General features: G+C 40.1%; 1 long non-coding RNA gene across 1 annotated transcript; it reads right to left on the bottom strand.

Moving 5' to 3' along the window:
* Window positions 1-401: 401 nt before the first annotated feature.
* On the bottom strand, window positions 402-23,177 carry LOC121137644. Its single transcript, XR_005874934.1, has 3 exons — window positions 23,003-23,177; window positions 2,191-2,319; window positions 402-705 (listed from the first exon to the last, which is right to left on the bottom strand). It is a non-coding gene; the product is annotated as an uncharacterized LOC121137644 (long non-coding RNA).
* Window positions 23,178-23,690: the final 513 nt, after the last annotated feature.

Here is a 23,690-nt window from a genome sequence, read left to right as displayed (position 1 = left end):
TTATTGTATTTGTTATCTCTGAAGTTGCTAGTATAATGAAGACTCTTCTATTGAAATCTTGTCCTTTCAAAATTGCTGCAATACTCTAAATCTTGTATCTTTTCCCTCATTTTTGATACTGTATCATCAGGGAAATTATATTTCATATTATCAGGTGTGTAAAGAGAAGCTTTTTCTTTGCTAGCTGCTTTGGTATATCACCCGCCAGTCGCCTGGGCTCTGCCACATTGTAGTCCCCAAATAACACACAAGACACTGTATTAATTATGAAGCTGTTGGCCTTGCTTGTTTCTTACTGGCTAGCTCTGACTTAAGTAATTACCCCATAATTGTTAATCTAAGTATGTCTCTTACCGGAGAATAGTTCCGGGATTCCTACCCCATGGCGGTTACATCTTGAACTCTCCTGTGTTTCTCCTTCCCAGAATCCTCCTGGATTCCTAGCCCCACCTATCTAGATTCCTATTGGCCAGACAGTGCTTTATTGACATATACACAGGACTTCCCCAACACAGGTGGAAGTAAAATTTCATATGTCTCAGTCATGGGTTGACACTCCTCTCCATTGCTGGAGGAGGATGGGGTCTTCTGCTCTTCATGAGCTCTCTGGGGACTCTGTAGTGCTTTACTCCACATCTCGAGAAGTAGCAGTCCAACTCTGTCCTTGTATTTACCAGGAAAGCTTCAACAATACCCTGGTATATCCTATTACAAAGAAAAGAACCATTAGGAATAGAATCTAAGAATACTGTTTATACAAATATCGAAAGGCTATAAATAACTTGTAAAATTCACTTGTATATCAGCACTGCATTTCAAGTATTTCTCTCTTAAGTTAGAACACAGAAACAGTTGCCTGTGCTTAGAAGCATTGTTGCTCTGCGCATGATGGTCAATGTGAATCCTTACTCCCCAATTTGAGGCAAGTTCTACTCATGTATTGGATATTTTTGCTCTGGTCTGAGACTCATTGTGCATTCTTCAAAGATTTCTTGGTTCATGAGAACTGAAGAGTATAATAAAACTACTTACATAAGATTATTCATGACTCCATATATTACTGTGCTGGTGATATCTGCACTTTAGATGGGGGACACCATAAAAAATGCAATGTTCAGTCCATGAATAGGCTTCATCAGTATATTTTTGAGTACCAGTATCTGATATTTTTTTGAAAAGGAAAAATTTACCAGAATTGTAAACATTGTAAGAAGTTAGTAGTTCTATTAACTCACATGTATGACTAATGCTGTGTGTTGATCTACCTTTTTACACTAAAGACAGGGCCATTTAAAATCTATGTATTTGTACAAATTCATGAGGACTTTATGGCTGGAAAGTCTATAAGTGGGATTATGAATACATTATACTCTGTTGGTCAACATATTCCAACCTAGAACTTAACAGGAAAATAGGTATTGCATATTCAGCAGACCATAAGGATCGTGGAAATTCTGGCTTGGAAGAATCACTTCTCTCTGTCAAAACTGAGAACCACAATTAAGAATGTAGCTCTCAATTTAGTGTGACTTCATTCAAATCCTTGTTCTGTATTTTATCAGTGATGTCATCTTTCTAGACTGTAGTTTCCCCAAGTGTAAAATAGACATAATAATATCAGCTATGTCATGGGAGATAATTCATGTAAATCACTCAGCACAGTGTCAGGCATCTGATATAGCCTCAGTACTGGGCATTAGGAGAACATCTTTGAATTCCTATGTCACAGCTCTCCTCTAACAAACAGAGATGTGCTCCTCATGAGACAGGAGATAAGCCTTCTTGGAAAACATTCTGCAGGAATGAGAAGCCATTGATACAGCAAGAAGATCTAATCTGACTGAGTGCGCATCTTGCCTCTCCACTTTCCTGAAGGTTGAGTAAAAATTTTCTCCTTCTTTATGCTTTTGAAAAGTCTGGACTACCACAGACAGTGTGTATTGTTTCTCTCTCCTAATGATATCATCATTGTTTCAAATCATTATGAAATGAGAGGTGTGGTGTGAAGCCTAAATTAAAAGCTGTGGGGGGAGGGTGAGGGGAAGAATAGTATAGTCAGTGGAAAGGGTGCCAACCTGGCAAAACTTTCCCTTGAGCTGATAATTTTTGTAATCAAGAGCAAGCTTCCAAAGTGGTAGTCATGTTTAGAAATGATTCAGGTTTATTGCTTTAGTCACACCCACTACTTACAGGAAAAGATGTGCCTGCATCTTAATGTTTCTGTTGCCCAATAATTGATACCAGATAAAATCAGTCACGGTCTCAGCAAACTGGATTAATATGTCTTCCAAAGGTAGTAACACGCTGTTCCATTCACATCTGCAATTGTGATGAAAGCAAAAAGGCTTTCTGAGTACATGCAGGAAGGAACCTGTGTGTCTGTGAGTGATGAGTTTGAGGTGCAGTTGTGGTAAGGCCCATATACAGAAGCCCTTACTTTCCTATCATGGGCTCAAGCTTTGATTAGTTTTCCAGCACCTCATAGATGTGCATTGTGTGACTGGCTGCAGGCATCAGAACTCTGTACCAAATAAACTAATTAGAAGACAGCAAGCATTTTCAGGGTAGAATCCAATAAAGTGAGTTAAATAGAAGAGATTGTGTTCCTTTTCTTGGCAGAAGAATAAAGGAATAAACATTATCTGAGAACTGATTAGCAGGGTTCTCAAGGAGCAGTGCAGGTTGGCATGGGAATACGTGATGGCAGATAGTAGGTATTCAAAAGAAAGGGGTTCATGTTTGTCATCAATCAAGCCTAGATCATATCCTTGGATCCTTGGGTAATGGTCATAACTCCAGCAATGTGATTATATTACCTTGGGGGAAAAGTAAGGTACAGAAGACTTTGGGAGGAGGGAGCAGGCCTTTCCTCAGCAGCTGCTGTATGGTCAACACAATTCTCATTACACCTTCTCACATCCCTCTGAAGTGCACTGATGCCATGTTAGAATCCATTTTAGTTAGGGTTCCTCTTGCTGCGATGGAACACCATGATCAAAGTAAATGAGTAGACTGTAGTTTTCCCACATGTAAAAGAGATATAGTATATCAGTGACATCATGTAAGATAATCTGTGTAAATACTTCAGCATAGTGTCAGGCATCTGATACAGACTCAGCACTGGGCATTAGGAAAATGTCTTTGAATTCCTATGTAGCAGTTCTCCTCTAACAAGCAGAGATGTGCTGCAAATTGAGGAGGAAGGGCCTATTTGGCTTATACTTCCATATAATGGTTCATCATCAAAGGAAGTCAGGACAGGAACTCAAACTGGATAGGAATCTAGAGGCAGGAAGCTATGGAGGAGTGCTGCTTACTGACTTGCTCTTCCTGGCTTGCTAAACCTGATTTCTTATAGAATGCTTGATCAGATGAGCCCTCCCCCACCAATCACTAATTAAGAAAATGCTCTACAGGTTTGTCTACAGTCCAATATTAGAAAGGGATTTTCTTAATTGAGTTTTCCTCATAACAAATGACTTTAGCTTGTGCCAAGTTGACATAAAACTATCCAGCAAAATGGCCCCCTTGTTTATTTGACACACAAACACATCACTTGTTAAGCCATAACCTTTCCACCCTCATTCATCCCTAATATCTCACATCAAAAACTTAAATTTGGTTCCACAGACTTTATAACTTCAAATCCATTGAAAGTTGTTCCTTCAAAGTTATCCAGTTGTTTTAAATCTCAATTCTCTGTGAAATTGAAAAAAATATCTGACTCTCTTTTTAAAGTTTAAAGTCTCTCAACTGTGGGCTCCTATAAATGAATTACTTTCTTACTTCAAAAGGAAGAACCAGGGCACAGTCACAATCAGATAAAAGCAAAATCAGAACTCCAACAATGTAAATAACACAATGTCCAATGTCTGGGATCTACTCATGATCTTCCAGTCTTCTCCAAGGTGACTGGATCACTTCTCTAGCTCTGATCTCTACAGGACACACATTTGTCTTCTAGCTTTTACAAGCTCCCACCCACCACTGACACTGTTCTTGGTGGTCATCCCATGGTAATGGTATCTCCAAAATGTTAGGGTCTTCTGGTATAACTGGGCTGCACGTTCACCACTAGCCTCTCTTAGGCTCTCTTCATGGTACTAAGCCAATTCTGGGCCTCCAACTGCTACTGAGGCTGCACCTTCACTAGTGGTGTCTACTGGTCTTTCACAGTGCCAAGCCTCAGCTGCTCTCCATGATGCCCTTATGCCTTCAAAACCAGTACCACCTGGATAACTTCTACACTACCAAGTTCCAGTGCCAGCGTGAGGCACAATCTTGGCCACTTCTGGAACACAGCTTTTGTGTGCTGACTCTCCACAAATACTTCCCAAAAGATATCCCCTGAGTGGTAGTAGTCCCTTCCTAATAACTGTTAATTTCTCAGCTCCAGCTGACCAGCATCCATTGCCCCAGTAAGTTAAAGGTTCTACTTTAGTGGACTAGTCTCTTGTTAATCACAGCTGATTGTTCAGCTCCAGCTGACTAGACACCACATATTTGTCACAAAAAAGGGCTAGTAAAGTCGTTGCTTCCCTCTGAAACTTCACAAGCCAGCTTCCATCATCTACACTTCCCTCAACATGCTTATATTCCAACCTCCTACAGAATAGCTCACTGAGCTCTCAACACTCAATCGTTTTTCTAGCACAAAATTCCAAAGTCCTTCCACAATCCTCCCCAAAAGAACAAAGTGAGGTCATCACAGCAATATGCCTTGCCTGGTACCAACTTGTCTTAGTTAGGGTTACTATTATTGTGATAAAACACCAAAACCAACAAACAAAAAGCAAGTTAAGTAGAAAGAGATTATTTGGCTTTTAAATCACTTCTGTATCACTGTTCATCATTGAAGACAGGACAGGAACTCAAACAGGGCAGGAACCTAGAGACAAGAGATGATGCAGAAGCCATGGAGGAATGCCAATTACTGGCTCACCCAAAAGGTATTCCATTATAATAGCACTATCCATGAGAGGGGGAGGGATGAAGAAAGACCCAACCTTTATCCCATCCATTATAGATCTAACATTGCCTAACCCTGAAAATGAGGTAGAAAGAAGAAAATGTGAGAATTTTTTACTCTTAAAATGTTGTGCTATTTCCTCTCTTTTTCATTCATGTGACACATGCTATGTCATCCATTCCTGGTGTTGGCGGAAGTACACATTATATAGAGCAGAATAGAGATCATGACTGGCTTTCTCCTTGGCATTCTATACCCATGAGCATAGTCTACTCCTGTTTATTTCTTTCCACAACAACTGGTGGTCATGCAAAACCTCCCCAATCACCATTTGAGGCACAAATTCAATATTAAAATTTGTCTTTATTGGTTAATATAATAAATTATCTGGTTCATGCCTTTAATCCCAATACTCAGGAGGCAGAAGCAGGCAGATCTCTGTGAATTCGAGGCCAGCCTAGTCTACAGAACGAGTTCCAGGACAGTCTCCAAAACAATACAGAGAAACTCTGTCTCGAAAAAATATAATAAATTATCAATTAAAATATTTAATATCTTAGATTTGACTTTTGCAATAATTTGGATCTAATTTGTGAATCAAGCTTTAATTTTGTATTTGGCTTTTGCATGGGTTGTTACAGATACATTTGATTACTAAAAGAAAAGACTTCCAATGTGTTTATTTATTTTGTTATTTTATATGCTGTTAAGAACCATACATTTGCAATAATACTTTCTTTGGTAGTAAAACCTTTTTTTAGATAGACTCTCTCTATGTAGTCTTGGCTATCCTGGAACTCACTATGTATATTACATAGATCTACCTGCCTCTGCCTCCTATTTACTGGAGTTAAAGTATTGCACTACCACAACCAACCTAAAAATGCTATTTAAACGAAAACAACAAAAATCAACTCTACATATACCTAAACACTAAAACTAACCATGAATTCAATGACTGACTAACATTAAATGTATCCCTACACAAATGCTACACCAAGACTTATCAGTATAAGGCTAACACCAGCTCTGATCTAACCAAAGCTACCTGTCACCCTAACATCATGCCACCAGTCCTAATGCTGAACCTAAACCTGGATCTAACACTAACCCTAAGACTAACACTAACCCTAATGACAACATAGTCCTAACATTAATACTGAGGCCATGGCATCTGCATGACCTTCAGACACCAACATGGCCTCAGGGTTCTGTCCAGAGCTCTGGTTTTCTCACTGTCTACAATGGTAACAGGGGCAATGGACATCAACACATTCCAGGCCAGGCAGTAGGGCCATGGATCATGACATGGTCATCTGCTGCAGCCTGGTCCAGATGTCTCCATGGCCCAGGTGGCAGCTCTGTCAACCCTGAAGTAGTTTTTAACTTATGTATATTTACCTTTCCACTTGGACTTCTGCTTCTATCATTCTGGTAGACTGTACTGTTAGCTATAAGAATGGTGCTGGTCAGCTGATTTTATTTATTTTGCCATCACCTCTAGTTTTCTTACACCAGAGCTGTAAATGTTTATTATTTTCCCTCAACAGGTGTATTTCTCTGTGTCCATAAAGACTGGACTTCAGAAGATAGTGTTTTGATGACTATACTTCAGAAAGATAGCATCTTGATGACAATCCTCTAAGAAGTTAGACATACTTTTTAGTAATTTAGAATGAGGATGTTTAGTTTACATCTTTATAATAGCTGAAGTGCATGATTTTATACCCGTTAAAGTTATTTATCTTAGGAAAATATTTCTGTTTTAGTTCTGGAAAGGTTGATCAAGCTGACCAAATAAAAAGTGCCTCAATTTATGTATGCTAAAAATTAAAACCCTTTAAGGAAAAGATGTAAAGTTTGATAAATAGGGAAACTCTTTACAATATGTATATTGGCAAATGATTTATGCCTTATATGTCTCCAGAACTCTTCCAAAGCATTTGATATTTTTTCTAAAGACCAGTTGAGTAATGAGAAAATCATGTGCTCAGACAATGCTCTAAAATGTAAAAACAAATGTTCAACACATATATGAAGATGCTTGAAGTCCCATGTGAGAAGAGAAACATACAATGTTATTAATTTGGCAGACATTTTTTAAACTTAGTAAACTAGTAGGACTTTATGATAATACTTAGAGGTAGATTTTGAGTAAAATAATCAAAATTGGTACATTAGAAGACAGTATTGAAATATGTACCAAAATCTATGAGTTTGCATATTGCATTTTACCTAGCAAATTAAAAGAAATATTATCATAGGAAATAAAATTATTTTAGATAATTATCAGAAATATGCATTAACCCTATGCAAATGGCATTAATTGTTGATATTTAAAATCACATTAAGGACAATTAAAATTCCATTTGAAATTGCATTTAATGAAATGTAACAAAGTCATAAAATATAACATAAGACAAGCCTTAGAAATCTTATTCAAAAGAAGGTTTTAGGCATCTATCTTGAGAAACCCAAGCCTGTTCTAGTTGACGCTCTGCTCTTTTTAATGCCCATGCTTAAATCTTAAGAAAGATTCAAATGTTGCTTCATAAAAAATTTTAATTGTTTAATTGTCACAAAGTGTTTGTGTGAATTGCTTGCTATAATATTTTTATGCGTGATAAATAGAAAAATGGATGTGCCATATGTTTATAAGCAAATGCACAACATATATTCAGATCCCAAGACATAAGAGAAAAGTTAGGACACAAACCCAGTGTTAACACTGGGACTTGGAATGATTTCCATTTTTTCCTTATATATTTTTAAAGATCATTCAAACATCATTCTAGTATATCCTGGTACATGTATGAAAGTGTCATAACAAAATTCATTTGTTTAAAATCAATATACTAGTTATAAAAGAAAGAAGTTATATCCAACAACAGAGTCCTATTATTCTGGCTACTCAGGATGCTGAGGCAACAGAAACATGAGTTTAAACCCTGTTTGGAAAATTTAGAAACTGTCTCAAAATAAAAAGTAAAAAAGGAAAGAAAAGTGGCTCAAATTGTGGGGTTATAGCTGAGTGACAAAGCCTTTGCCTAGTATGTGTGAGTCCCTGCACTCTATACCCTCAAAACAATGGCAAATATATAAACAAACACATAAAACATAAAGGTTGAAAATATTTTCCAGAGTATGGAAAAAGAACACATATTATTTTCAGTCATAAAAGAAATAATGCATTTCCAAAACGAGAGCCTTGCCTTGCCAAAGCCCTCAAATTTCACTCCCAGGTTGACATATAAGAGGTTTTCAGCATGTGATTAGTCAGCTCATAGACCCCCTGACTATGTTCAAAGCTCTCTGCCCTCAAGATAGTCACAGGAGATTGAATTTCTTCCCTCCCGGGATCCAAATTTCATTATTTGGTTACCAGAAACTGACTGAGGCTTTTCAGTATGAATGCCTCTTAATGAGCTGGGAACTGGTTGTCATATTCATACATTTCAAAACAGGAGCCGTAATTCACCAAACCATGGCTGTGTGATTTCTTTACGTCACCCCAATAATTCTCCCGCAATCTTAAACACTGGGTGTCATCGTGACAATTGTAGAGACCGAGAAATCTGAGAAACGGATTAAAGAGCCACCAAAGTAACATGGTTATTTTTAGACAGATGGATTCTCCTCTGTTCCATAGTTTATATTTCTACTTTTACGCAACCAATCCACCACAAATTTCTTTCAACTTTTGGTGCTTGTGTTGTGATTTTTAACTGGAATCAAAATTGCTTGGGGCTATGAAGTGACTTTCTTATCAAATGTGGTTTTCCCTGAAGTTGCTGCTGTAGGACCATCCATGCCTAAATTTCTGCGGCTGCTGCAGATTCGGGAACAATCCTGGAACCCCGGTGAATGCTTTCTATGGCAAGGGAAGGGATGTCCCTGATGGGGTTATCAAATGGGATCACAACCAAAGCTTTAGCAATGGTGCCCCAAATGAGTTTTGTTTTCCTTTTGTCTCAAGGTTCTTGTCTGTCCCGTAAAAAGTTTACAGTGCCTATCTTGTGGCAAACTTTCCTTGTAATAGTCTCCAATCCTCCAGCTGCTGTCTAGACAATAACCTTGAACAGTGAAGAATTCAGACAATAAGAAGATTGCTGCCAGGCCAAAATGGAATCTTTCTGGATGGTTAGTTCATGTCTGTCAGTGGGATAACACATCTCTGTACCCTCTTCCCTTTCATAAAAATAATACCCAACTCTAGGTTCCTTTTGAGAACCAAATAAGATGGCTTATGTCAAGTGTGTGACCTCAGGTTACCCCCTTTTTCTGCTGTTAACCAGCACTCAGTATGTACCGACATGTTGGATTGCCCAGAAGCAATGTTTTCTTCTATATTCACTTTTATCAAGATACTACCCCTTTTAAGTCCTCACATTTAAAGTAACCCAACAGGCACAAGGCAAGATTGGGTATTTAGTCTTCTGCGTACTTATTGGTGTATACAGCAATACTGCTTTATAAGATCCAAGAGAGTCAGCCCACTATCTCCTCATGAGCTAACAGAATGTTATTGATTTGTCACATTAAGAAGTAAAGCTCAGAGAACTGTATAGTGACTAATGCAGGGCTTAGATACTTTAGTTAGGGGGAGAGAGTGAGGTCCAGTCTGTGGTCACAAATTTTTTTCTACAAATGTTCTCTGAGCATGCTCCTTTGAGCTCAGTACAATAAGGAAGAGGGAAATGAGACAGACACTCCGTGTCTTACATTTAGTCTGCTGGAGGTTTTGGTGAGGAGGACACACAGGTAATTATGATACAAAGTAGCCTGTTGTACAGGAGGCAAGGTAGGAGGGACTTGGGCTGCCAAAGGAACCAGGCATCAGCAAGGCGTCAGAGTGCCTCAGGGGAAAACAGGGTGGAGGCAGTCAAGACATGTCTGCCAACTCAACAGTTTTGCTTCTGACTGGCTTTATGACTCACATATGCAAATCTGAGTTTCACATCTATATGCAAATTCACCGAGTTCTTCTGAAGCATGTCCTTACTGCTAACATAACCATCAGTATCTTGGGGGGAGTCAGTAATTCAACATCATCTTAAAATGCAGACCTCCCATGACTGGGTTGTATAGGGTGGTGAGCAGGGCACACATGTTCAGGCCCCAATGACCACTTGCTGGACACCACAGCACATTACTTTATTTCCATGAAAACCCCATTTTCTCCTATTCTGCATGAAGATAATAATATGTATCTTAAAGTTTGTTTCAGGATTAAATTAGGTCCATTTTTAGATAATTGTATGCCTTTGACTATTGTTAATTCCTTTTGTTTACTCAGTGCCTTGATGATATGGGAAATTTCTTATGATCTTTGTCCTCTCTACTAAGTTATAAACATAAATCGTTTCAATAACAAAAACATTAGCTTTTGAAACTTGCAAGAAAACACATTGACAAAACCAGAAACTCCCTTAAAAAGAGAGGTACTGAAAGATAGAAAGTAACCATTCCATGCTCTTTGTCCAACTAAACAGTTTGGATGACAGAGAAGAATCAATCAGCTCATGTGTCTTCTAAAATTTATTTTTAGTTTTAGGACACATTTATCTGTATAAGACCTGATACTATAGGAGATATTTGATATTTTAATCTATAGATTATTTTATTTCCTTCATTTTTTAATTAAATTATGGTTACAAAAAGAACAGTAACTTTGCCTTCTGATTTTTGTCTCTGTCATCACTTCTTGCCATGTTGTCCGTTGGTGTTTAGGGATTTCTGAGTGTGCTGATGAATGAAGGGGGTTTGCCACTCCTGGCTTTAAAAGGTCTACCCAAAGGAAGGTTACATTGGGCTTGGATCAAATATTTACAGCATTCTTTTGATGAACTCTCTTTCCTTGTAAAACACTGACTTCTTAAGGATTAACTCTTGAGTTAATGCAGGAAATGGAAAAACAGATGTGACTACCACTGATAATATATTACAGTAAGAACAACAACAAAAATGTATGTCACAAAACACAAATTGTGATTGTGATGCTAAGTTAAATTCTTATTTATTTATTTATATTATTTTATTTTAGAAACAGGGTTTCTCTGTGTAGTCCTGGCTGTCCTGGATCTCACGCTGTAGATCAGGCTGGGCCCAATTCACAAAGATCCACATACCTCTACCTCCCAGTGCTGGGAGTAAAGTTGTGGCCTGAAGCAGAAATATTAAACTACACAAATTTCAGGATGTCCTATGATATTTATTGAAAGAGAAACCACTTACATGAAAAATCTAAGAAAGCCAAGAACCAAAGGTTTGCACACTGCTCTCCAGGTCGAAACTGAAACCCAAAGAAAGAGAGAGTCCCCTCCCCCTAGGTCTATTTACCCATATTTAATGTGAACACACCCACGCGGGAGTAGTCAGCTCTTATGGATACATAAAATCACTCCCTACAATTCCTCTTTTAGTCTAAAGAAAAGATTTAAACTTGATACAAAGCTCAATCATATTCAACATATATACATAGAAGGTGATGAGCAAGTTATAATCTACTTATATCCTAAACTAAACATATCTATCTCATCTAAATCCTAAACTTATCTGAAAGAGATGCCCAAGTCTGAACACCTCCTTCCAATCCCAATAACTGAAATAACTGAAAACTAACACTAACAGATGTAAACTATCCTGTTATATCATCAGTAGGGAAAGAGAGTGTAGTATTCTCAAAATTACTTCCTGCTTCATGGAAGAGTCTGCCAGACATTCTGCAGGACACAGAAAAATGACTGATAAACTGCCAATACAGATGGACAGTTTAAAATTTCCTGCTTTGCTGAGAAGTCTTCCAGACACACTGTGGCCTATGGGCTGAAGATGGATGCCTCAACGTTACTGAGGAACTTCAGGTGACTGTCCAGGTAGCGAGATGTCTCTGTCAATTCTAGTGTTTATATATTATCCTTTTGTGGTCTTTGATGGAGTTGAAGACAGATAGTTGTAATTACAGTTTTCCTTAGTTATGATAAAAGATAAGCTACATATAAGACTTTAGACTCACACAGGTAGGATAGATGATGAAATACTTTCTTTAAATCTTACTTGATGTTAATGGACAAAATATTGTAACTATAGTTCTTGCTTGATAACTGTTCTGTTATATATAATTTGACTACGATGGGAGATGTCATTCTGTAAATATATCTCTCTTATTGGTTGTTGAATAAAGCACTGTTGGCCAATAGGGAAGCAAGATAGTTGGGACTAGGAATCTAGGAGGATTCTGGGAAATGTTGTGAAGGTCATTGTTGAGATGTGATCCCTGGAGTAGGGAACACAAGTCTGGTGTTCACAGAAAAATAAGTCCCTATAAAAATATATATTAGTGATCATGAGTCAATGATTAAGTTAGAGCTGGCCAATTAGAAACCATAGCAAACAGCCAACAGCTTCGAAATTAATATAGTGCCCTGTGTGTTATTTGGGGGCTGAAACTGCAACAGGGTCCAGGCGACTGACCGGAAAACTACATGTTACAGTGGGCCACTCCATCTAATTTGTAGATGGAATGAGACAATTTCGAAGGTTAGGATGTTAAGGCATTACAGGTGTATGTCCTACATGGTTGGCTTTCATGTTGATTCAAGTGGGAGGGTAGCATATATTCATGAGGACTCTACCCGGAAACACAGCTCCTGTTCTGTTTGTTCAGAGCTGCAAGATAGTGGAAGACTGGGTATCTCAAGTGACTTGGAGTGTGGCATGTTGCTTCTTCTAATGAGGACTTTTCTCTAAAATCTCTGTGGCTTTGGCAAAAGTAACCTCAAATTTAAAATAACAGTCTGAGTTCACAGTAGGTTATTTTTGTATGTCAGTGTCTAAAGTCAAAATACGTCATGGAACAAACAAATTGAATAATGGGTCTGAGGGCTTTATTAGTCACAGTAGTGCTTTGTAAGTAGCTATTAACTTGCGTGAGCTGTTTACCCGCCACTGGAATTTGTAGTGATACCTTGGGACACTAGACAGAGTTAGAAAACTTTTACCCTTTCTTACACACCAGTAGCACCAAGCATCCCCTATCACACTTTGGACCAACCCTCTTCCAACAGTTCTGAGCAGTAGTATAGTAATGTGAGTCCAAGAGTGGCTCACATTCCTTTCCCACAGATTTCCAATTGCATTTTTCCTCTGCTTCCTCTCAGACCTGAGGTTTTGAGCTTCTGTGGAAAACGTCGGAAACACAGCAGTGACAGCATGAACTCAATCTGTTTTGAATGAGTTTGGGACATCAATACAATTTCCTGGTTCTCTTTCTACTTCTGTTCCTTTGGTTACACTAATTGAAAGGGTGGTTGGGAATAGTCTGAGTTGTGATACTCCATAAGCGGAATTCTCCTTGTGCTTGAGGAAGACTGGGAGAAGGGGGCTAGGAGCAGGGGTGGTCACAGCACTTTGGCAATGTTCATAAGCAATTTCACCTGAAAACTTAAGAGAGACGTTTTCACCTACAGACTGTGGGAACACCAGACCTTGAGCAGAGACCCACTTCCCCTTCTGCCTGGGAGTAGGCAGCTGTAAGACAATGTTTAGTAAAAACCTGTTTACTAAAAACGATACAATAAGTTCCTGGCCACTTCCCCTTCTGCCTGGGAGTAGGCAGCTGTAAGACAATGTTTAGTAAAAACCTGTTTACTAAAAATGATACAATAAGTTCCTGGGAAAGGCCTTCCCACGGAAACCGCCCTGACCTTGACCTTGTCCAGAGACTAACCGCACCTTCAAAAACCCACACACATCCACCTCTGGTGTCAGAGCAGAACCAGCGAGGGTAGAGGAGAGAGCAGAAGTTTCTCTGGTGGGAGCTTTTCTTAGGAAGTTTTTCTTGAACCTTTTTGGAGCCTGTTTAAAGTTCTCTTTATATCATTGAACGAGTCTCTGTGTTTTCAATACCCGACACCCTCCGCACGTTCTCGGACACAGGCCGCGCAGCAGACGTGACAATTGGAGGTCCCACTGAGATCGTGAAAGCGAGGTAAGTGGACGGGGTTAAGAAACTATGGGGAATAGTTCCGGGAAGCTAGAATCATTGCAGTATCAACTAAAAAAGTTACTTAAAGAACATGGGACTGCAGTCAAGTCTAAAACCCTAGAAGGCTTTCTAAAATCGATCGAACGAGCCAGTCCATGGTTCATTACTGGGGGAAGCTTAAATATTCCAGATTGGGAGGAGGTTCGCCGTGATCTTCATAGACTTTTACGAAAAGAGGGATCTGAGTCCTTGCCCCCTACGACATTCTCCTTATGGAGATTAGTGAGGGGAGCACTTTTGACAGATAAGGTTCGTCACCGCCAGGTAGTTCAGGACACAAAAGAGGCTTTTTTAGAGTTACAAGAGACTGAGACTCAAGCCTCCTTGAGTTCAGGGGCAGAGAGTGATGATGAAGAGACCGTGATTGAAACTAGAGGCTCCATTGTTAGTGAGGATGAGGAGGAGTCTCTTAGTAACAACAAAAAAACGGGTAGACATCTCCGGGCACGACCCAAAAAGAAGGACTCCGGTCAGAATCGGTTATATCCTTCTCTATCAGACCTAGAAAATGGAAGTAGCTCAGACTCAGACTCGTCACAGTCTGAAAAGGAATGATTACTTGCTGAGATCACGGCCCTTAAAAAAGAACTAAAAAAGATTCTAATTAAGGAAAGACAGGACAGGGAGAGAAACCCTTCCCCATACTCTGAAAAAAGGGACTCCTCCTATGAGATAACCCAGTCCTTCTCGGACCTGGAGGGAAGACCCAGAGGAGGGGTCCAATGCTGCCCGGTGGTGGCCCCAGTAATGGAAGTTCCAGATCCGAACAATTCTGGACAGGTCATTAGGCGTCATAACCCTTTAAATTTTAAGGATATAAAACAACTTAAAGAGGCAACTTTAAATTATGGCGCACAGGCTCCCTTTACACTTTCCTTAATGGAATCTTTTGCGTCTCTTAATTTGACACCTGGCGATTGGCAGCAGCTTTGCAGAGCAGCTCTGTCGGGGGGAGATTATTTGATTTGGAGAGGTGAGTTTCAGGAAAGATGCAGCCAGACAGCCCAAAGAAATGCACAGGCCGGACAGCCCCAGAGAAATGTGGAGATGCTTACCGGAAGTGGTCAATACGCCACCATTCAGCAGCAAATGCAATATGACATCGCAGTCTATGCCCAAGTGGCAGCAGCGGCCCAAGGGGCTTGGAAAGCATTGCCTTCCAAGGGAGGAGGGGATCATCTGTCCAAAGTCCTTCAAGGACCTTCCGAACCTTTTCAAGACTTCGTAGACCGTCTCAGTCAGGTAGCAGAAAGAATATTTGGGGGCATTGGGCCTGCGATGCCAGTCATAAAGCAGATGGCATTTGAAAATGCAAATAAATATTGTAAGGAAGCCCTTCGCCCCTATCGCAATAAAAGTCTAAATGACTATATCCGGATCTGTAGGGACATTGATGGGAACTTCATCCAGGGCCAAGTGTTAGCTGCTGCCATTCGGCCCCAAGTGGGGAAAGAAAGACCTACTCTGGGAGGGAGAAAAACATGTTTCAGCTGTGGTAGAGAGGGACACTTCCGTAGAGAGCGCCCTCAAAATAGTACTACGGGTCTCAAGAGACCTGGTTTATGCCCCGTTGTCGAAGGGGATATCATTGGGCCAATAACTGCTACTCTAAAACTGACAGGGAGGGAAATTTCCTTTCTGCTAATAATAATCAGGGAAACGGGAGGAGGGCCCCGCCCCAGGGCCCCAAAACCAATGTGTACGGGGCAATGACCCCTGCTCTGGGCAGTGGCAGGACTCATTTTCTCCCCCAGAGCAACCCCTTCATATCTCAGACCTCCTTAGAGCCACCTCGGGAGTGCAGGATTGGACCTCGCTCCCTCTGCCCGGGCAATCCTAACACCAGAAATGGGGATCCAGGCCCTCCCTACTGGGGTGCATGGGCCATTGCCCCCAGGCACGGTCGGACTACTCTTGGGACGGTCCAGTACTATTCTTCGAGGCCAGGCTGGACTGACAGCCTCAAACAATACAGAGAAACCCTGACTCAAAAAAATTTTTTTGGTAACAGTAAAGAGGTACTGGTATTAAGTAAAGAAAAAAAAAAGGACAAAGGTACATGGAATAAAAAATTTTGTTTACATTTAAATTCTACTTTGTGAGTCATCTCTAAAAACTTTTGGCCAAAAGCCTGGCCTCTCCACCTTGCATCTACAGAGTTACAAGGAGTAGGTACGGCTGTACCCCATGACTGTAGCTCAAATGGAGGAATGATAAAGAACATACAGGACTTTTTAACCCTTTTAGTTCAAGGATTGGCTGGAGTTGTTCTTTTACATAGATTTCAATTAAGGGAGCTTCATTGCAACAGACTAATCATTACCTAGGGAAAAAGGGTGACAGAAAGATGCATGTATGTTCTGAATGTATGGTGTGGCCACACCGGTATGTATGAAATGTGATTGTGAATGCGTGAGTGTGAACTGCTTATATGATTAAAAGGATACTTAAATCCCTTCAAAAATAGTTAAGAAGCTACCTAGATTGCTTTAAATATAGCCAAAAGGAACATCCAGCCAGTCTGTTAATGTTTTAAAAAAAAATTTTAAGATGCAAATGAGGCCTTGTCAGCTAGTGAGAGCTCTGCAGGTTAGATTGGGAAAGACTGCTCACAGACTTCAAATAATTTTCAAAAGTTATTTGGACACAGTATAGTTTACAATCTTTGAGTGATTTTCAGAAGTTTTTGGGAAATATTTAATGGATATGTCCTGTTTAATGGGCATCTACAAATAATCTAAGTAGTAATCCCAATTTACCTAGATAGTTAACCAAGGAGGGTAGACAAATCCTTCTACTGTTATGGTCCAGCTTCAACAGTTCAAAAAAGAAAATTTTTTTAGAAAATAAAAAAGGGGGAATAATGTCCCCAGTCCCCACATGACTCATCAAATAATACACTCCTCATTTAAAAATTTTATAATGTGAATGCCAGTGAGCTTCAGACAGATTCTGGCATGATGGAACTTGAGCAACCATTGCTCAGATCAAATGGAGACATCCATACACTAGACAGTGGAGAAGACCCTAATTTGGGGTCGAGGGCATGTTTGTGTTTTCTTGCAGGAAAGGAATAGAGCTTCAGCAACTGTCAGACCATTTAGTGAGATGCATGGAGCAGAGAAAAACTGGACCTGAGACCATGGGAGCCTACCTAAGCCAGTTTGAGTGAGATCTCCTAAATCAGTGTTCCTGATTCTTGATGTCATCGAATCTAGAGCCCAAGAAAGAGAGAAAACAGTCGGTTCGAGATTTCCAATTTCTCAACAGACCTGCTGCATCAACCTTCTGGACCCATGAGTTTTCATCGTAAAGCCAACAGAGAAAAAAGGACCCATTTAAAGCATTTGGACATTGGTATGGACTATGATGAGTGGCAAAAGCCTCTTTTCAGTATTTGAACAGGACATGGTCACTTGATGGTTCCTGTTTCTGGAATCACGACTAGGCCAGTGTATTTTTCTGGAGAAATGCAACTTGTCCTAATGCGACAACTATTGTTCATATTTTTCGTAATGCTACATGTGTAACATCAATGATTGTACCTAATGTATCTGTGCAAGTGCACTTTCTAAATGCTTTCCTGAGCAGATCTTAAAACGATTGGAAACTTTATCAAATTGTAAATGTAAATCATATGCGGGTTACCCTTGTAACAGACGAAGGCTGGTAGAATGTTATGGCCCAGATCTGGTGATGGGTATGGTAATGGAGAGGCGCTATGTCAATGGGGGTCCTGGAAATGGTGGCAGTGGCGGTAGGCATTCTGGCTTTATGCCGAGCTCAAACGTGCCTTGTTCCAGAGACAAGAGATCCGTAACCAAGTATTGCTTAGCTTAGCCCATGGCAATCCCGATAGCCATGAAGGTTGGTTACAGATGATTTAAGGTTGGGGTATCTCCGATGACGGGCAACCTGTGGGGAAGACCCCTCCCACCTAAAACAGGGGTTCAAGGTCCCCCAAAGACGGGAAAGGGAGGGTGACCCTACTTGACCTAAGCCAGGAGTGCCTCATTTGAAAATAAAAAGGGGTGAATTGTGGGAACACCAGACCTTGAGCAGAGACCCACTTCCCCTTCTGCCTGGGAGTAGGCAGCTGTAAGACAATGTTTAGTAAAAACCTGTTTACTAAAAACGATACAATAAGTTCCTGGCCACTTCCCCTTCTGCCTGGGAGTAGGCAGCTGTAAGACAATGTTTAGTAAAAACCTGTTTACTAAAAATGATACAATAAGTTCCTGGGAAAGGCCTTCCCACGGAAACCGCCCTGACCTCGACCTTGTCCAGAGACTAACCGCACCTTCAAAAACCCACACACATCCACCTCTGGTGTCAGAGCAGAACCAGCGAGGGTAGAGGAGAGAGCAGAAGTTTCTCTGGTGGGAGCTTTTCTTAGGAGGTTTTCTTGAACCTTTTTGGAGCCTGTTTAAAGTTCTCTTTATATCATTGAACGAGTCTCTGTCTTTTCAATACCCGACACCCTCCGCACGTTCTCGGACACAGGCCGCACAGCAGACGTGACAACAGACAATACATTAAAGACTTCATGGCCACATTTAATGAGTGCTTTGCTCTGCTTAGGATACCCCTGATGTCTTTCTTCATAGATTCTCCATTTTGTACCATCTTAATAGGCCCAGCCTGTACCTGGAAGTACATGTTGCCCACAGTCACATTCCACACTGTTCCAAAGTAAGACCACCTCAAGCTGGGGGGCTGATACTATGGATTGCATCTAGTTACCAGAGAATCACAGATGCCAGTGACTGAGAGAAAGCAGGCTTTCTGATTGCCAGGGCCCACTCTCCTTCCCTTCTTTTGTGGTCTCACTTGTGCTGACCCTAAATGGATAAAGGATAACTGGAATCAACTCCAGAGGGAAATTATTTATGATAACTATCTGGTTGTGAGGCTTCTTCTACCATGAATCAAGAATTGAAACTAACAAGACACAAAACTGCATTTTCATGCCTGTATGGAAAAGACTTAGTAGGTTCCCATGGATCATAGTCAAAGATGCTTTTACTCAGGACACGCCCAAAAGGCAGTGGCTTAGCTTTTCCTTAATCATTAGCTGTCTTTTCTGTCTCACTCATGCTCTCATTAAACACTTTACTTGACAAAGTCTCCTTTTTCTTCAAAAAGCTCTCCCCACTCCTTGGTTTGTCTGACCTATTTATTTTGTGCGTGGGTGGTTTTTGTGACTCTGCCTGGCTCAAAATTTAATGACTGAATTTAAAGCTGTGAGCATAATGGAAACCCTTACCATGCAAGCACACCTGTTTTCCCTTCAGACTCATGCAGGGTCTGCATATCTGTGGCTGCTCAACTCAGATGGTCACAGACCCAGGTTTCCTGTTTCTAACATAGAAACCAGTTAACACACATGTCCTGCACACCACACTATACTTTGAACCAAGGGAGGCAATATACTTATGAATGGCAAAGGTCCTGGAGGGTCAGACAAGAGAACGAAGGTGAAGTAGAGAAGCAGGCATGATAAAAAAAACAATCTCAGTCATGACCTTCCTTGATGAGGCTTTATTCTCAGTAGCAACTTCTTTGCATATGGAAATTAGTGCATAAATAGGTGGTAGTTTTGTCTATAAGTTTTCAGAGTGAGAACTTGACAGTGCAAGTCCCAGAAAGCAAACAATCACAATTACCATGGTACCTCTAAAGGAATGGAGTTTCCACAAGAGCTGGGCCACTGCTGCTCAATTTCCTGCCTTTTTAGCACCCCCACTCTCAGGGAATTGGGAAACACAGTTTGCAATTCTTTTTATAAACCCTTATACAAATTGCCCTATGTGCCCCAGGATAGGGTGTTGAGGCCTCTAAAACTGTTGCTAAAGTGTCTTTTCTTAGAGATACCAACTGTTTAGTGAGTATCATGGGTAGAATATATTTCTTTCTGCCAGTTGACCCTATAGAAAGAAAAGAAGCAGGTGGGGACATTCTTGCTCTTTAGAATCAAGGACAGATCCCACAAAACTAGGGCAATAATGGAAGCATGAGTAAATCCAGTTGTTTCCTATATTCCATAGTTCACTTGCTGTGGTTTCTATCCCATGGCAGACCACAGTCAAGAAATACTAAATGGAAGATTCCAGAAATGATTCAAAAGTTTTAAGTTATGTGTCATTTTGAATAGTGCTAAGAAATTTACAGCATCTCATTCCAATTTGCCTTGTATGTGAGTCACTCTTACCAACATGTCCACGTGGTATACATTACCTACCCATTAGTCACTTCAAAGCTGTCTTTGGTGCCAGATTGACTGTGTATTTCATTCTTGTGTTCAAATAACACTTGAATACACAGCAGTAGCATAGTGCTATGGCACAATGCATTTTGTCCCCATTTCATCTCATTTTGTCAGACCTATGTTGTCTCATAGGAAGGGTGAATCTACTATTTAAGATATTTTGAAAGATGCTAGATATATATATATATATATATATAGTTTACTACCGCATATTGTTACAATCTTTTATTTTATTGTTAACCTTATTTGACTGCCTTAAAAATAAACTTTATTGTAAATATGTATATGTGGGAAAAAGCATAGGACACATGTAGGGTTCAGTATTATACAGTTTGGAGCATATACTGGGGGTGCTGCAAGGTACCCTCTCACATATGGGAAATAATTTCTATTTACTTAAATATAATGGACTCATATAGGCAAATAGTTTAATCAGAGGCCAACTTGGTATATGGAGACATTTTGAGGAGTTAGGTAGACTTACCTTAACCAGTAAAGTGAGAGTGGCTAGGCAGGTTTGGGAAGTGCCACAAGGATTTCTTTTTCTTCTTGAAGCAACTATAAGGTGGTTTGCTAAAATGATTCTCCATTGGTTTGGGCCCCTTCATGACTGTAATCAGCAGTCATTCTGATGACCACTGGCCATGTTGCACAGTTAAGATTAAGTCTTAATTGTGTTAAGTCTCTAAAACTTGAGAGATGTTCTCATAAGAGGAGACAGATTCTATACTCACATTTTAAACATACCTGGTCTTTCAATCACATCTGAAAACTCACATGCTGATTTATGTTGCCAACACCCCAACGAGATTATTGTGTAAGGATAACAGACTTGATCTGACCTCATGCCTTCTGCACTGAACACTGTTGAGCATGTCTGTCTTCTTAACCCTCCTTTATCCCTTGGCTTCTGTGATCCCACTCTTTCAATTCTCCACCTACATCGTTGATCATATGCCTCATTCACTCCATGTTTTTAATTAGTATGCATGTAATTAAAGTGATAATTGCTTTCCAGTGGGTACCTCTTGCTAGGTATCTGCCCCACAAGAGGGATTCAAATAGAGGAAACAATCTTAAGAAGAAACAAGTCTAGAAGAGAGCTCCTCTCTTTCTGGAACTGATGGTTCTTCAAAGTCATAATCATTTACTGGGTGTTATGTAGGTTTTCCCTCACCCTCAGTCATGGTACCCCAACCTAGAGTGGGATACAATTCTGTCGTGTGTCTCATCTTCTCATATCTTTGTTTATTGATCATGGATGCCATAGTCCAAGACTCATTATTTACCTTCTGGCTTCCTCTAATCAGCTCTGGATTTCCCTTCCTCCAGCAATAATTCTGCATAGGATTTTTGCAAAGACCTTTATAAAACACAAAGAATGGAGTATTTCTATCTATGTACCCAATGACATAAAATCACAGATGCCATCTTACTACAGCAGAATTATAAACTCTTCTCAGTAGTCTTAGGAAACTATGGTTTCTCAAGAGTCTGGTCTTGTCACCTGCCATACATGCCTTGATGTACTTCATATGACCTTGTGTATATTGTCTCCTGGACTTGGACTTGATTCGTTGACAAAAACAACCCAAAACAATACACACACACACCACCACCGCCGCTGCCGCCACTGCCACCACCACCACCACCACCACCACCAACAACAACAACAATAACAAACAGTCCAAAACCCCAGTTATACCATTACTTCTTCAAGAGAGGCTTCCACCAGTCTCAACTCTAAGTATCAGGCGTCTTGTTACCAAGCTCGTATAGTGCCAATAATACGTATCAGTGGAAGGCAGTGTAGGTACCAGTTTGTTTTCAAAATGGTGTTGTTCAACACTATAAGCTTATATTTCATCTCTACATTCCCCACCCTTAAAAAATGTCTGACCAAGTACTAGGTATACAATAAATGTCAGATGAATGCTACAGCATGGGTCTGGGCAGCTGTGACTGTGAGATTTACTTTTAACTGAAGATAATTTGTGAGTAATAACAGACCTCTAAGATGACAACATTTTCTTAAGGACTAGAATGGTAGGCATTTGAAAATTCTCAGCAGTGGCATGAGAAAGGATGGGGATAGAATGAGGGGTTCTAGGACTGTGGCTTTGTATTATCCACAGTTCTGTTTTCTCGATTCTCTAGGTAACACATCAAATATGTTTGAAGTATGCATAATCTAAGACATTAAGAACTTTGCAAAGGCAGCTATCAATATATTTAAATAGATATCGAAATCTCACATTTTAGTTCTAATGAGAAGCTTTTACTATCATCTTAACTTTGACATTTGCAAAATCGTTCTCCAAGAGTGACAATTTGGCTAGTTTTGTTTGCATTTTTCCAGATGAGCCAAGTTCAGGTTCAGAAGACAGCATGCACAAAGTCACGAGAACTACAGCAGGGCATATGTGGTAGGTAACAAGACTAGACAATTGAAGCCCAGCTCAGAAAACCCATGCAAAGAGTTTATAACTCTACCGTAATAATGTCACATATGTGATGTTGAGTATGAAGACAAATGTGTCCAAATAGTCTCCCCCTCATTTTTCCCATTTACTGGAAAGCCTAACAATTTCTCTTATTTTACCAACTAATCTCAAGGGTTTTCCCCCCTCTCCTTTTATTTCTTTAAATACAATCACTATGGGAATGTGCTGAGACTCAGGATGTAGAGAAAAGATGATGGTAAGGGGTTGGCACTTACCAGAACCAAATACATAGACGAGGATTATGCCTCCCAGCATGCCTTGTGTTCTCAGATATTGTGTCCTCCCATATCTTCTAGGTCTGGAAACTCTCTTATCTTTAGCAAAAGCTAGGCAGAATTTCAAATATGACATTGTAGAGAAATTACTTTCCTTGTCGCCAAGAAAGAAAGAGAAAAGACAAGAGAGACATCTCTTTATATGCAGAGTCTGGCACTGTCAACCTTTGGAACTTGCCTCCCATACTCTCTGCCCTTGGCCTGCAGAATTCAGGGTTGCTGTGTAGCACAAGGAGGTGTAAAAACAAACATGGGCAGAACCCCAGATACTAGACTGTAAGAAACGTTCTGAAAGCTATAAAAGTGAAATACTGCTTCCAGCTGTCCCTTTGTGCCAGGATTAAGTTGAGCTTGAAGGGACTGAAGAGACTAAGCAAGAATGGCATCATCTATTCCAGTACAATACAGGTTGCAATTCTCTAAGCTTTCTGCTAACGAATTACTCTCAATCCTGACCTCTCTCTACTCGCTGACACATTGTTTAACTTGCCTTTACCTGTGCATTTGAAGACAGAAAGCTGCTGATGCTCAGAAGCATAGGAATGCTTCATAATATTCCCCTTCTGTAGCCAAGAACCTCCTGCCCACTGCTTACTTTGTTTTCCTAGGATGTGCCATCTTCTGTGGT

This window comes from Mesocricetus auratus, unplaced genomic scaffold, assembly GCF_017639785.1.
Source record: "Mesocricetus auratus isolate SY011 unplaced genomic scaffold, BCM_Maur_2.0 Super-Scaffold_100691, whole genome shotgun sequence".
NCBI lineage: Eukaryota > Metazoa > Chordata > Mammalia > Rodentia > Cricetidae > Mesocricetus > Mesocricetus auratus.
The sequence above is the reverse complement of the archived record's forward strand: the minus strand, read 5'-3'. Positions and strand labels throughout refer to the sequence as shown.